Genomic DNA, 12,143 nt, shown 5'->3' with positions numbered 1-12,143 from the left:
ATCGTAACGTTACCGGGCGTTACACTTTTTCATGAGTGACTCCCGAGCCGCAACCTAATTAAGGACGTTGTATTAGGCAATAAATAAGTTTGAATTTTAGTAGTTTTATAGATTTTAAACTTAACCCAAATTATATAGGATCGTGAATGGTTGATATTTATTTTCTTCATGGTTTATAAAATATGTTTCTTACGTACTCTTTAAGCTCACCCCGTATTTTGTCCCACGTATTATAACCATCTAATTTCATATCATAGATTTTATTGCACCTTTTTCACGTAGTTTCATAATCATACATGATTTATTATCATTGCCACACTTAGATAAGATGACTTTTTACCCCGCTTGCATTTAGTTAATTTAACATGCATTCGAAAAGAGCATGCTATTATTAGTTATTTTTACTTTATTTACAATAATAGAACTATAATTTCGTTCTAAATCGTATACTGTGTATTAATAATATTGTGATTGCAAAATCGAGTGAAGATGGACTCTGTTCTCACACACAGGCTTTTTCCAATGTAGGAATATTCTCGTGTAATTTTTTGAAACTATATTTGTATATATGTAAATGAGATCTGTTTCATATCATCAGTCGTCATTCCTTCAATTTCTTCTGGTAATAAGGAGTTTATTGTATTGAGCCTTTATGATTTTGTAACTCAAAATTTGCGCTAATGGCATTTAATATGACCAAGGCACAGATATTTTAATAGGTGGTACCAGTATTGGGTGGTGTACAAAGGTTTAAAATTTCACTTTTGAAATGCATATAAAATTAAAAATTTTTGCCGAGACGAACGTAGACGTCTCCCTACGGTACGTATAGAATATCACCGGTAAAATGTAACGTAGTAACGTTATAAACACTCCTGGATGGAGAATTAAGTGCCTAGGACACTCTCTTACTATGCTTTATTCAACCAGTGCTTAAAAACAAAATAACAGGAAGTAGAAAAATTAAATTATTCACTTTTATTTATTCATTTATTCAATAAAAATTTCACATCATGTTTACATTCTTCAGCAAAGCTAAAATAATAAACATGTGAATTGTCATAGTCAAACACAACAAATAAAAAGAATGAGAAATCAAAAGTACAAATAAAATTACACTTTTGCCCAAAAAAATTATTTAAGGCAAAGTAAGAAATATAAATAGATAAATTAAGTATTTAAGCACTCTTCAACAGAGTAATATCCCCGGTTTACGAGGTAGTATTTTAGGAATTTTTAAATGTTTGAATTGAATATTAATTTTTTACAGATTCTGGCAATTAAGTTTTAATGCAGAATAATACACGCCCTGCTCATCGAGTTTTAACCGATGAACAGGATAGTATCTGATTCCTTGTATTGTAAGGGTGAAATACTTGATTTTTACGGAACTGCCCACTATTAGATTTGTAAAAACTTAAAACTTCAAAAATGTACAGAGATGGGAGGGTCATAATGTTGTTATTTATGAAAATGGTTTACAAAACTGTCGGGTTCGGAGCTTAAACATAATTCTTATAATTCGTTTTTGCAATTTGAACACATTTTTTTGAGTTTAATGGATTCTTTTTGGTATTGTAAGGTGTTACTAGTGGGAATGTTCAATGTCAATGAGAGAACACCTTTTTGTGGCACGTGGTGTATGGTGGTTGAAAGACGTGGCAATGGATTTTCTCAAATAATTGTATTTTAATAATTTCGGAACGGCACGGTAGTTTGTTGACTCCAAAAAAGTGGCCATTGACCCAAAAAATAAATTCCTGGGAAACCCTTTGGTAATTGAGAGATGAAATCCAGGCGGTCGGGGCGCCGGCGGCAGCTATTACCCTCGGGGGTCGGTCGGTCGACCAGCGACAAAATGATCAGCGGCGACTGCGAAAAAAAACGGACCGCGCCCGCGCCACAGCCGCGCCAATCTTCGCAGCCTCCGTGTAAATGGGCGTCTGCCACCGACTGTAGACTTAGCCTTCGTAATTGATCCCAGAGAATTTTTTTTTTGTTTTTGTTTTTTTACCTTCGCTTATTCATATTATAAAGCAGGGTTCAAAAACTTGCGCTTATTGTGTGAAAGATGTACACACCTCCCCTCTCGTTTTAGCTACACATTACGTGACTTACGTTACGACGTACGCAGAAACCAGTTAAGTTTTACAATAGTTACTTCTCAATTTTGTAGTTAGCTCTCAGACGTAACTAGTGAACTTTGGGATATGGAGCGTTGGGCACAAAAATCTCAAATGTTTAACGGAGAAAAACTGAAAATTGAGCCATGCTCTGTAGTAAAGCTACCCATGCATTAAGCTACACGGTCGCTCGTCGGCCAGCAATCTGATCGCCAGCAGCCTGATCGACAGCAATCTGATCGCCAGCAACCTGATCGCCAGCAATCTGATCGCCCTCAATCTGATCGCCAGCAATCTGATCGCCAGCAACCTGATTGCCAGCAACAAACAAAATGGAGAACAGAAATAAGTTTAGTGAGTTTGCACGTTTAAGAACATTAAAACAGGAAAACCCTAGACGACTTCAAGAACTATCTTAGAATGTTTGAAAGTAATCGTAGTCAAATTCTTAGTTTGGTGGAGCCTCTCATTAAGAAGGAAGTCACGCGCTTAAAGCAGCTGGCTCTGGGACCGTAATGCGCATGCGCGGACCTTGAATATCGCTCATGATGGTTGCTTGACGCCGCAAAATCGGCAACGCGATCGCCGGGCGATCTCCTGTTGGCAGTTTGGTGGATTGCCTGGCAATATTGAGCGATCTCAAGATCGCCAAGTGACCTCGAGATTGCTTGCAATCTGATCGTAACACTGGGATATATTCAGGCAATTTGGTCGCCAGCAATCGTCGAGCAACCGCGCGTCGCCTAATATATCGGTAGCTTTTTATTTCTCGGTGCGAACAGAATTCGATCCACAAGCAAATACAGTTTTTCGGTATATGAATTAAACGACTTTAATGTCGAAAAAGTTCAGATAAAAAAGAACGTGTGGCAGGTTATAACGACCTGGTGTAAATAACGACTGAGAGGGTGATCTCTCTTAACACATGCAATCGTTATTTGAAATCGTGGACGAGTGAGAACTGAGTCAGTACTCAAATTTCAAAAGTTTACCATCTGGACCATGTTAGCAAGACCACATTCTTGTACGGCTATCTTTAAAGATGACAACAATTTAACCTTTCACTCCATTTATAATTTGGTTACAGTCTAGGTCCTACATAAATTTTGCTTCTAAACAAAATCAAATTGTCGGCATCAGTATAACCACTGAAAAAGAATAATAGTCCAATTCCCTTCCCGAAAGCTGACATTTTAAATACATTTTTATAATGGCACTGACATAATCCACGCTCGTGTTAAAACGCGAGCTTTTAACATATTACTTACAGTAGACTGGTCAACAGTCTAAACAGTTTAACTATCTGCCAGTTGAGTTACGAAGAGACACTACAACGACCGTGAAACAGCCTTAGACGGTCAACAACAGTCTAAACAGTTTTACTCTCTGCCGTTTGAGTTACGAAGAGACACTACAACGACCGTGAAACAGCCTTAGACGGATCAACAGTCTAAACAATTTTACTCTCTGCTGGTTGAGTTACGAAGAGACACTACCACGACCGTGAAACAGCCTTAGACGGATCAACAGTCTAAACAATTTTACTCTCTGTCGGTTGAGTTACGAAGAGACACTACCACGACCGTGAAACAGCCTTAGACGGATCAACAGTCTAAACAATTTTACTCTCTGTCGGTTGATTTACGAAGAGACACTACCACGACCGTGAAACAGCCTTAGACGGTCAACAAAACAGTCTAAACAGTTTTAACTCTCTGCCAGTTGAGTTACGAAGAGACACTACCACGACCGTGAAACAGCCTTAGACGGATCAACAGTCTAAACAATTTTACTCTCTGCTGGTTGATTAACGAAGAGACACTACCACGACCGTAAAACAGCCTTAGACGGATCAACAGTCTAAACAATTTTACTCTCTGTCGGTTGATTAACGAAGAGACACTACCACGACCGTAAAACAGCCTTAGACGGATCAACAGTCTAAACAATTTTACTCTCTGCTGGTTGATTAACGAAGAGACACTACCACGACCGTGAAACAGCCTTAGACGGATCAACAGTCTAAACAATTTTACTCTCTGCTGGTTGATTAACGAAGAGACACTACCACGACCGTAAAACAGCCTTAGACTGATCAACAGTCTAAACAATTTTACTCTCTGCTGGTTGATTAACGAAGAGACACTACCACGACCGTAAAACAGCCTTAGACTGATCAACAGTCTAGATAATTTTACTCTCTGTCGGTTGATTAACGAAGAGACACTACCACGACCGTGAAACAGCCTTCTGCGCCGCAATTCCCAGCTTACATCGGTAGAACCTATTATCGTACCGCGTGTGGTGGTTAGCGTCTTAGCTTTTCATCTCTGGGACTCAAGTTCGAATCACGGTTCGAGTGTGGAATTTTGGCCAATTAACGAATAATCACCAGAGTCTAGCTTAAATAATGTGATAAACAGTTCCTTGCTATTGTTTTCGATCATGCATTAACACAAGAAACATTGTCATAGGAAAACTTGTATTCCTATGATCAGATGTTCAACTCTGGATTCCAATAAATTCTTATTCTGAAGATAAGTAACCGTATTGTTATCTTTTAACGACAGTCCCAAAGTAAATTTTTTATGTATCATCATTTCTCATCAGTATCAATTTTTATTAGTCTACTAAGAATATGAAAATATGTTATTTTTTTGCTTGAACAACAATGGCTACCAATTTGAACATTTGATTTGAAGTTTAAAAAGGATTTACAACAGTATTCAGTGAATAATTTTGTTGTTATTAGCAGTAGTACAGTAGTATGTAGACTCACAATTGTTGTGTAAGAAATTACATTATTGGCTGCTGATACTAAACGGTTTGGCCGATTTAAGTTTTTTTTGCCTAAATACAGTATTTTTTATGAGCTTCAATTTGAGTTGCCATTTTAAAATTTTGGGTTTGGGTACCGGGGGAGGGGAGGCATGGAGGTGAGCACCCCCATTTTGTAAATAATTTTCTGTTCCCCCAATTACAACTATACACTCCCGTTTACAGAATTTGATACTTGGGCAATAAGTCTTTTAATACGGGTTTGAGGTTTTCAAATGAACACCCTGTATTTATTTCAAAGAACGTAAAACTAAAGGTGAATATTACCTCTTTCGGTGCCCAACAGTGAGTGTACTCGTATTTACTGGTTGTACCCCTTTGGGTGATTCTGACATCGCTGTTTTGTTGGTGTCGTCAAATTTCGCGCGCTTTTCGTGTACGCTCGCTTCGATGACGCGACGGCCGCACCGTGGACTGTGGAGCGCGCGGGACGATGGCTCGCGGAAGCATTACGACCACGAGGGTCTAATGCGAGAGTAATGACAGTCTGCCCCGTCTAGCCAACACTGCCGATATCCACATTTTATCGCCCCAGGCGCCGCCGCCGCGGGCCGGACCCCCATAACGGCCACCTCCATTAGCTACTGATGGCTCGTTGACTCCAGAATTGGCGAACAGCGGAAACCAGACCGTCGCGGTTTTCTTAGAACTGGGGAACAATTAAAAAATTGGTCTGGTGTCGGATCACGAAATGTGTTTCCACTTTGTGCAACAAAACAGAAAAAAGGTCAACAGCAAAGGTTTTGATGATTTATGATACCAATGAAGAACAATAAAAGACTCAGTGGACTTACCATTTACATTGACAAATACCATCTTTAATGTATTTTACAAAATGGTTTTAAAGTTATTACAAATATATGATTCAATAATAATAATTAACGAAAAACTTTGTAGACTTTCAACAATAGACATTCACTTTTTGTTGATCCACTGTGTTTTGTGTGGTACTGCATTTCTGAACTATCCTGTTCACTGAGTACTATCTTGTTCACTGAGTACAATCTTGTTCACTGAGTACTTTCTTGTTCACTGAGTACTACCTTGTTCACTGCGTACCACCTTGTTCACTGCGTACTATCTTGTTCACTGAGTACTTTCTTGTTCACTGAGTACTACCTTGTTCACTGAGTACCACCTTGTTCACTGCGTACTATCTTGTTCACTGAGTACTTTCTTGTTCACTGAGTACTACCTTGTTCACTGAGTACTATCTTGTTCACTGAGTACTTTCTTGTTCACTGAGTACTATCTTGTTCACTGAGTACAATCTTGTTCACTGAGTACTTTCTTGTTCACTGAGTACTACCTTGTTCACTAGTTCACTGCGTACCACCTTGTTCACTGCGTACTATCTTGTTCACTGAGTACTTTCTTGTTCACTGAGTACTACCTTGTTCACTGAGTACTACCTTGTTCACTGAGTACTATCTTGTTCACTGAGTACTATCTTGTTCACTGAGTACTATCTTCTTGTTCACTGAGTACTATCTTGTTCACTGAGTACTTTCTTGTTCACTGAGTACTATCTTGTTCACTGAGTACTATCTTGTTCACTGAGTACTATTTTCTTGTTCACTGAGTACTATCTTCTTGTTCACTGAGTACTATCTTGTTCACTGAGTACTATCTTGTTCACTGAGTACTATCTTGTTCACTGAGTACTATCTTGTTCACTGAGTACTACCTTGTTCACTGAGTACTATCTTGTTCACTGAGTACTACCTTGTTCACTGAGTACTATCTTGTTCACTGAGTACTACCTTGTTCACTGAGTACTATCTTGTTCACTGAGTACTACCTTGTTCACTGAGTACTTTCTTGTTCACTGAGTACTATCTTGTTCACTGAGTACTATCTTGTTCACTGAGTACTATCTTCTTATTCACTGAGTACTATCTTGTTCACTGAGTACTATCTTGTTCACTGAGTACTATCTTGTTCACTGAGTACTATCTTGTTCACTGAGTACTATCTTGTTCACTGAGTACTACCTTGTTCACTGAGTACTATCTTGTTCACTGAGTACTATCTTGTTCACTGAGTACTATCTTGTTCACTGAGTACTATCTTGTTCACTGAGTACTATCTTGTTCACTGAGTACTATCTTGTTCACTGAGTACTATCTTGTTCACTGAGTACTATCTTGTTCACTGAGTACTATCTTGTTCACTGAGTACTATCTTGTTCACTGAGTACTATCTTCTTATTCACTGAGTACTATCTTGTTCACTGAGTACTATCTTCTTATTCACTGAGTACTATCTTGTTCACTGAGTACTATCTTGTTCACTGAGTACTATCTTGTTCACTGAGTACTACCTTGTTCACTGAGTACTACCTTGTTCACTGAGTACTATCTTATTCACTGAGTACTATCTTGTTCACTGAGTACTATCTTGTTCACTGAGTACTATCTTGTTCACTGAGTACTATCTTGTTCACTGCGTACTATCTTGTTCACTGAGTACTACCTTGTTCACTGCGTACTATCTCGTTCACTGAGTACTATCTTGTTCACTGAGTTTCAACCAAAATTCTATTTTTTTAATCAAATTTGAAATATACATTTCTTATAGAAAAGAGCTGGTGGCGCTAGATTTAAATTGCTTTCCAAATAGCCAAATTAAGAGCCTGCAGAAGTCTATCCATGATTTTGGACTCAGGCTGGGAAGAATCAAAGCATCAATGAGTTTGTTCCTGTGGTATCGAAACTCATATGTTTCAATCTATAGATGAACCAATAGATTGGGTCCTGACACTCTCCAAATCTATGGGTTACTTTGCTTTTCAAAATCATTGTATTTTCTCCCATCCTACCAATGTTTGGTAGCCAGCCTACAGTAACTTGGTTGAGTTTTAAGTAGTCTTGGTCCCCAATATTTCATAACTGTTTCTGGAACATTTTCACAAGTTTCATACTTTTGATTCTTGATCTCTTATGTTACACTTATCTGGATCTCTGCTACTGTAGGTATCGGGTGTTTAGGCCTAGTAGCATGCCCAGACAGAAGGCCAAACATTTCTGTGAATTTCTATCTGTAGATCAAAGGTACCCAGTTTCATTATCATGGATTCATTTGTTCTTAGGACTCTTGTTTTCATTAGGTACTTTGTTTACTTGAAAATATAAATTGTATTATCTCTGAATTTCAGTAACTTCTCAGCCTTGAGGATGAAAATCTTCAATTCCTTTTAACTCAGTTCTGTAATTCGATATACCATATCTATAATGTTCTAGTCACTGATGAGTGACAACAGTTCGGTAAGTGTCTTGTTGCCCTATTTGAGACAAGCGCCACGGCTATTTTTCTGAGGCATAATGAGCCACAGAGATTCAATAATAAACATTTCACAGTTGAGAGGTGTTTGTTTGTTGTTGCCAAATTACATACCATTTTAAATAACTAAATGCTTAAGTACGAATAACTAAACATTTTAATAGTCTTCAAGTGCAGGAGATACAGACCCCTATTAATGCAATTTCAAATTATAAATCTACCGTTAAGAGAATTGGTACATTGTTAAAATATAAATATATTCATCTTTACATTAGAACATCTTGAGTTCAGAACATAGGCTTTGACCAATTTACCTTCAAAGATCAATAAAAACTTAAAACACCAGTGAACATTATTAAAAAATGTGGTACTTTGGGATTATACCGACCACACCCAGACATGAATCGTTATTTGACATTTTGCTTCTACTGATTACTAGATTAGCGTAGAACAATATTTCGTCAATATAAAACAGGAATTGTCTTATCGCAAACCCCTCCCTGTCCTCTGACAGAGGTCAAAGTCAAGGGGTCTAGTAGATAACGTGATTGCAGTCTCGCCGCCCGTTCAGCTGGTACGTCGCTTTGAACTTCCGTGTTTTACCCGTACATTTCTCCAAATACAAAAATTCAACAAAAACAAACATTCCAAACAGAAACTAAACTCTTTATTGAAAAAAAAAACACTCAAAACTTGTTTTTTTCTTGATCACACTCCGCCACCCAAAATGCGGGTGACTCCGGCCATCAGCGCTGATGTCAACGAAAGAAAAACTTTCCTCGAGATTGTACCTATCAGTAAAATATCAAATTCTAGAGGGGCTGATCAGAAATATAAACTAAATTGTAATGGAAAGGCAATTATGTACAGTGCAAAAAACTTAAATAATCATGTGATGCCGTGCGGCCTGCCGTAATCGGGATTCTCGAGAAAGAAACAGCGACAACAATACCGATCACAATACCTGGAAATGCTTGTAAGTTTGTAATTAAAGAGTTGTTTTTTTTCGTTCTATCATGTTTGTTTCTATAAATTTATATTTTTGTGTTCTTCATGCGGGTGTGGTCGGTATAATCCCAAAGTACCAAAATGTTATAGGTTGTGCATTCGCAAAGGAAAATTTAATTTCTGTGTGTCTGTCGGTCTGCAAGATATTTTAAAAAAAGAACTGAACTATAAACTTGAAATTTTGCACGAAGCCTCGTATCTCACTTATGCAATGACGGATTTCTTTGAAACAAGTAATGTTGGAATTGTAATAAAATTCTTCAAATAGTTGGTGTCTAGTACATTTATGGTTTTTTTTGTTGTTATTTGGCTTTAAAAATGTTCAACAGACGCCATTTCAGACTACAATGAGAGATTTGATCACATTTCATAGAATGTTAAGAGGAAAATCCTAATTCAAAGGAGAGAAATCTTGGTTCTGTGGGTATTTTTCAGTGGTTCCAGCTCTCCCATCTATGGGTCTGGATTTTGTCAGTCGTAGGTGGTTAGTAGACGAGTGAAGACGTATTGTGACCTGTATTCCGTAGTTCAGTTTTAATGATTAGTGTTTTGTATAGTTTTTTAATTAAGTGCATGTTTATAGAGTTAGTGAAGTTGACAAACAACATGTAGGTTGTGATTCCTGACTTAAGCGTGCCACAACGCTTTGGTAAGATTTGTTTATTTTAACCTAGTTTGTAATTATGTATTAGGTTACTTCTTTACCTGAAGAAGAGATCAGATTGCAGATCTCGAAACGTAGTGTTACTGATTTCTTGTTTCACTGAATGATGGCAAATGTTCGGAAAAATCCTGTTTCCTTCACAATGCGTAAGTGTGATAGTTCAAATTTTCTACATAAATTTAATGTGCCTCATAAGGAAGAGAATGTTATGCTCTAATTTATAATTAACAAGTACAAGGATTTAAGATTTTACAAACAATTTGTCAAAGCAATCGAACAGTTAAAATTTAACAGTATTAATACCAAATGCTAAAAAGTATCATTTAACAAGAATAAACTATTTTAAAACCAATAACAATGAATTAAAAGATTACTAAATGCAATACAATTATTAACTAAAATTACGTCATACCATTCATACAATTTTTAATTAAACACAAATCTTATATCATTCAGTCACTTTTAAATCTTTTTTTCATTATTATGTTTCTTTATAATGCTTAGTTATTAGAAATCTAATAACTTTTGGCTTAAAGTATCTTCTATGTTAAACCAAAATAATAAACGCTGCCTAGCAAGTACAACCTCTTTCGCATTCGACATTCTGAAGACTTGACTTTGGGTTTTTCGTTTGGTTTTTTTTTTGGTTGCAGATAGATAAATTGAACAATGAACATAAATAGTTGTAAAGGATACAATGTAATCTTTTTTGAACTGTTAATGCCTGCATTGCATGTTGGAAATTTCTGATTGTCAAATATGGTGTAAACAAGCCTACAACTTTTTACAGACTTTCTTTCGTCTGGAGATGTTATGACAATTTTCAAATACTTAATTTAAAAACAAACACTCCAATAATCATTGAATTTTATTTTTGTGAGGCCTTATGTGTTTAAAGAACACATTGTGAAACCCACATGATTGAAATAAAAGTGGGTATTTCAGATATTTGGGTCTGATGATGTGTTTTCTATGAACACGAAAGGCCTCACAAAAATCAAATTCAATAATTATGGAGTATTTGTTTTTAAATTAAATATTATATTTCAATAAGAAGAATCTAGTAGAATGTAATTTTCAAATAGTCAAAGAATGAGAATGTATTCGGCTTAAAACAATAATGTACGGTAATTAAACCTGAACTTCATGGAGTTTTGAAACCTTTCTCTTATTTGACCAAACTGAATTTTCCAGATATAAAAACAGTCTGAAATGATACAACTATATACGGTACGTATAACATAACACAACTATATTTCTGTTAAATATTCTTATAACTTGTACCAGCACTAGTTTGATAATGAAAGCATACTTTGCATTAGTTCACTTACACCTTTTTTATAGAACTTCCCTCTGGGGAAACTCAAGACGAGCAAAAAGCCAAAAATTACCAAAAATAGAGCCTTGTGCATAATGTTTCATGTAAATATTACTGACTCTTGTAACCCAATTTATGTAAAGCATAAACATACTCACTGTTCCTTGTATTTTTATTTGTTTGTTAAAGAAAACTTAGGGTCTTTAATCATGATTACTACACTAGACGTCGAGGCCTCATTGACTAAAATATGCTAAGCTAACTAAAACTCAGCATACATACTCTTATATTGGTGTTACACTGTTTAACAAACTGCCTATGACTGCAAAAAATGCTACCTGTAAAATTTCAAAGAATGATATGTAATGAAATGGCTTCGACAAAAAGTCTTTTATAGTGTGGAGGAAATGCTACAGTCTTTTAGGTATAATTTAATTTATTTAAATTAAATTAAATTTGACTTGTATTTCTCACTATAAATATTTAGTATGTAACATTTTAAAAAGTCATTTTATAATGTGTATATGTATAACATAACCCTTTACACCTTAGAACTTTGTCATTATAATCAATCATTGTGAAACGAAAATAAGGATTATTGAATCTTGACTGCTGTTAGAACAAATATTTATAGACCAATCAATATCTATGGTGCTCATGTTTTCTAAAAGAAAATTCTTCACCCTTTTACAACCACAGACGTAAGATGTCCGCCAAGCACTCAGTCAGCTGACTGAATGTCACCGACCTGACAGTACAACTATATTCACAAAGCTGATCTAATCGGCCAATAACAGACTTCCAAGTCAAATCTGAAGGCCGATTAGATAAAAACCCTAGTTGTGCTCGGAATAAACTGTAAAACCCGACTAAATCGGCCCATAGCGATAGAATGATTAATCACGAACAG

At 36.3% G+C, this 12,143-nt stretch overlaps 1 protein-coding gene across 1 annotated transcript in view; it reads right to left on the bottom strand.

Moving 5' to 3' along the window:
* LOC124367889 (obg-like ATPase 1) overlaps positions 1 to 12,143 on the bottom strand; it is a 90,244-nt gene that overhangs the window by 61,942 nt on the left and 16,159 nt on the right.

The sequence above is a fragment of the Homalodisca vitripennis genome, chromosome 8 (assembly GCF_021130785.1).
Source record: "Homalodisca vitripennis isolate AUS2020 chromosome 8, UT_GWSS_2.1, whole genome shotgun sequence".
Taxonomy (NCBI): Eukaryota; Metazoa; Arthropoda; class Insecta; order Hemiptera; family Cicadellidae; genus Homalodisca; species Homalodisca vitripennis.
This window is presented reverse-complemented; position numbering and strand designations above follow the sequence as displayed.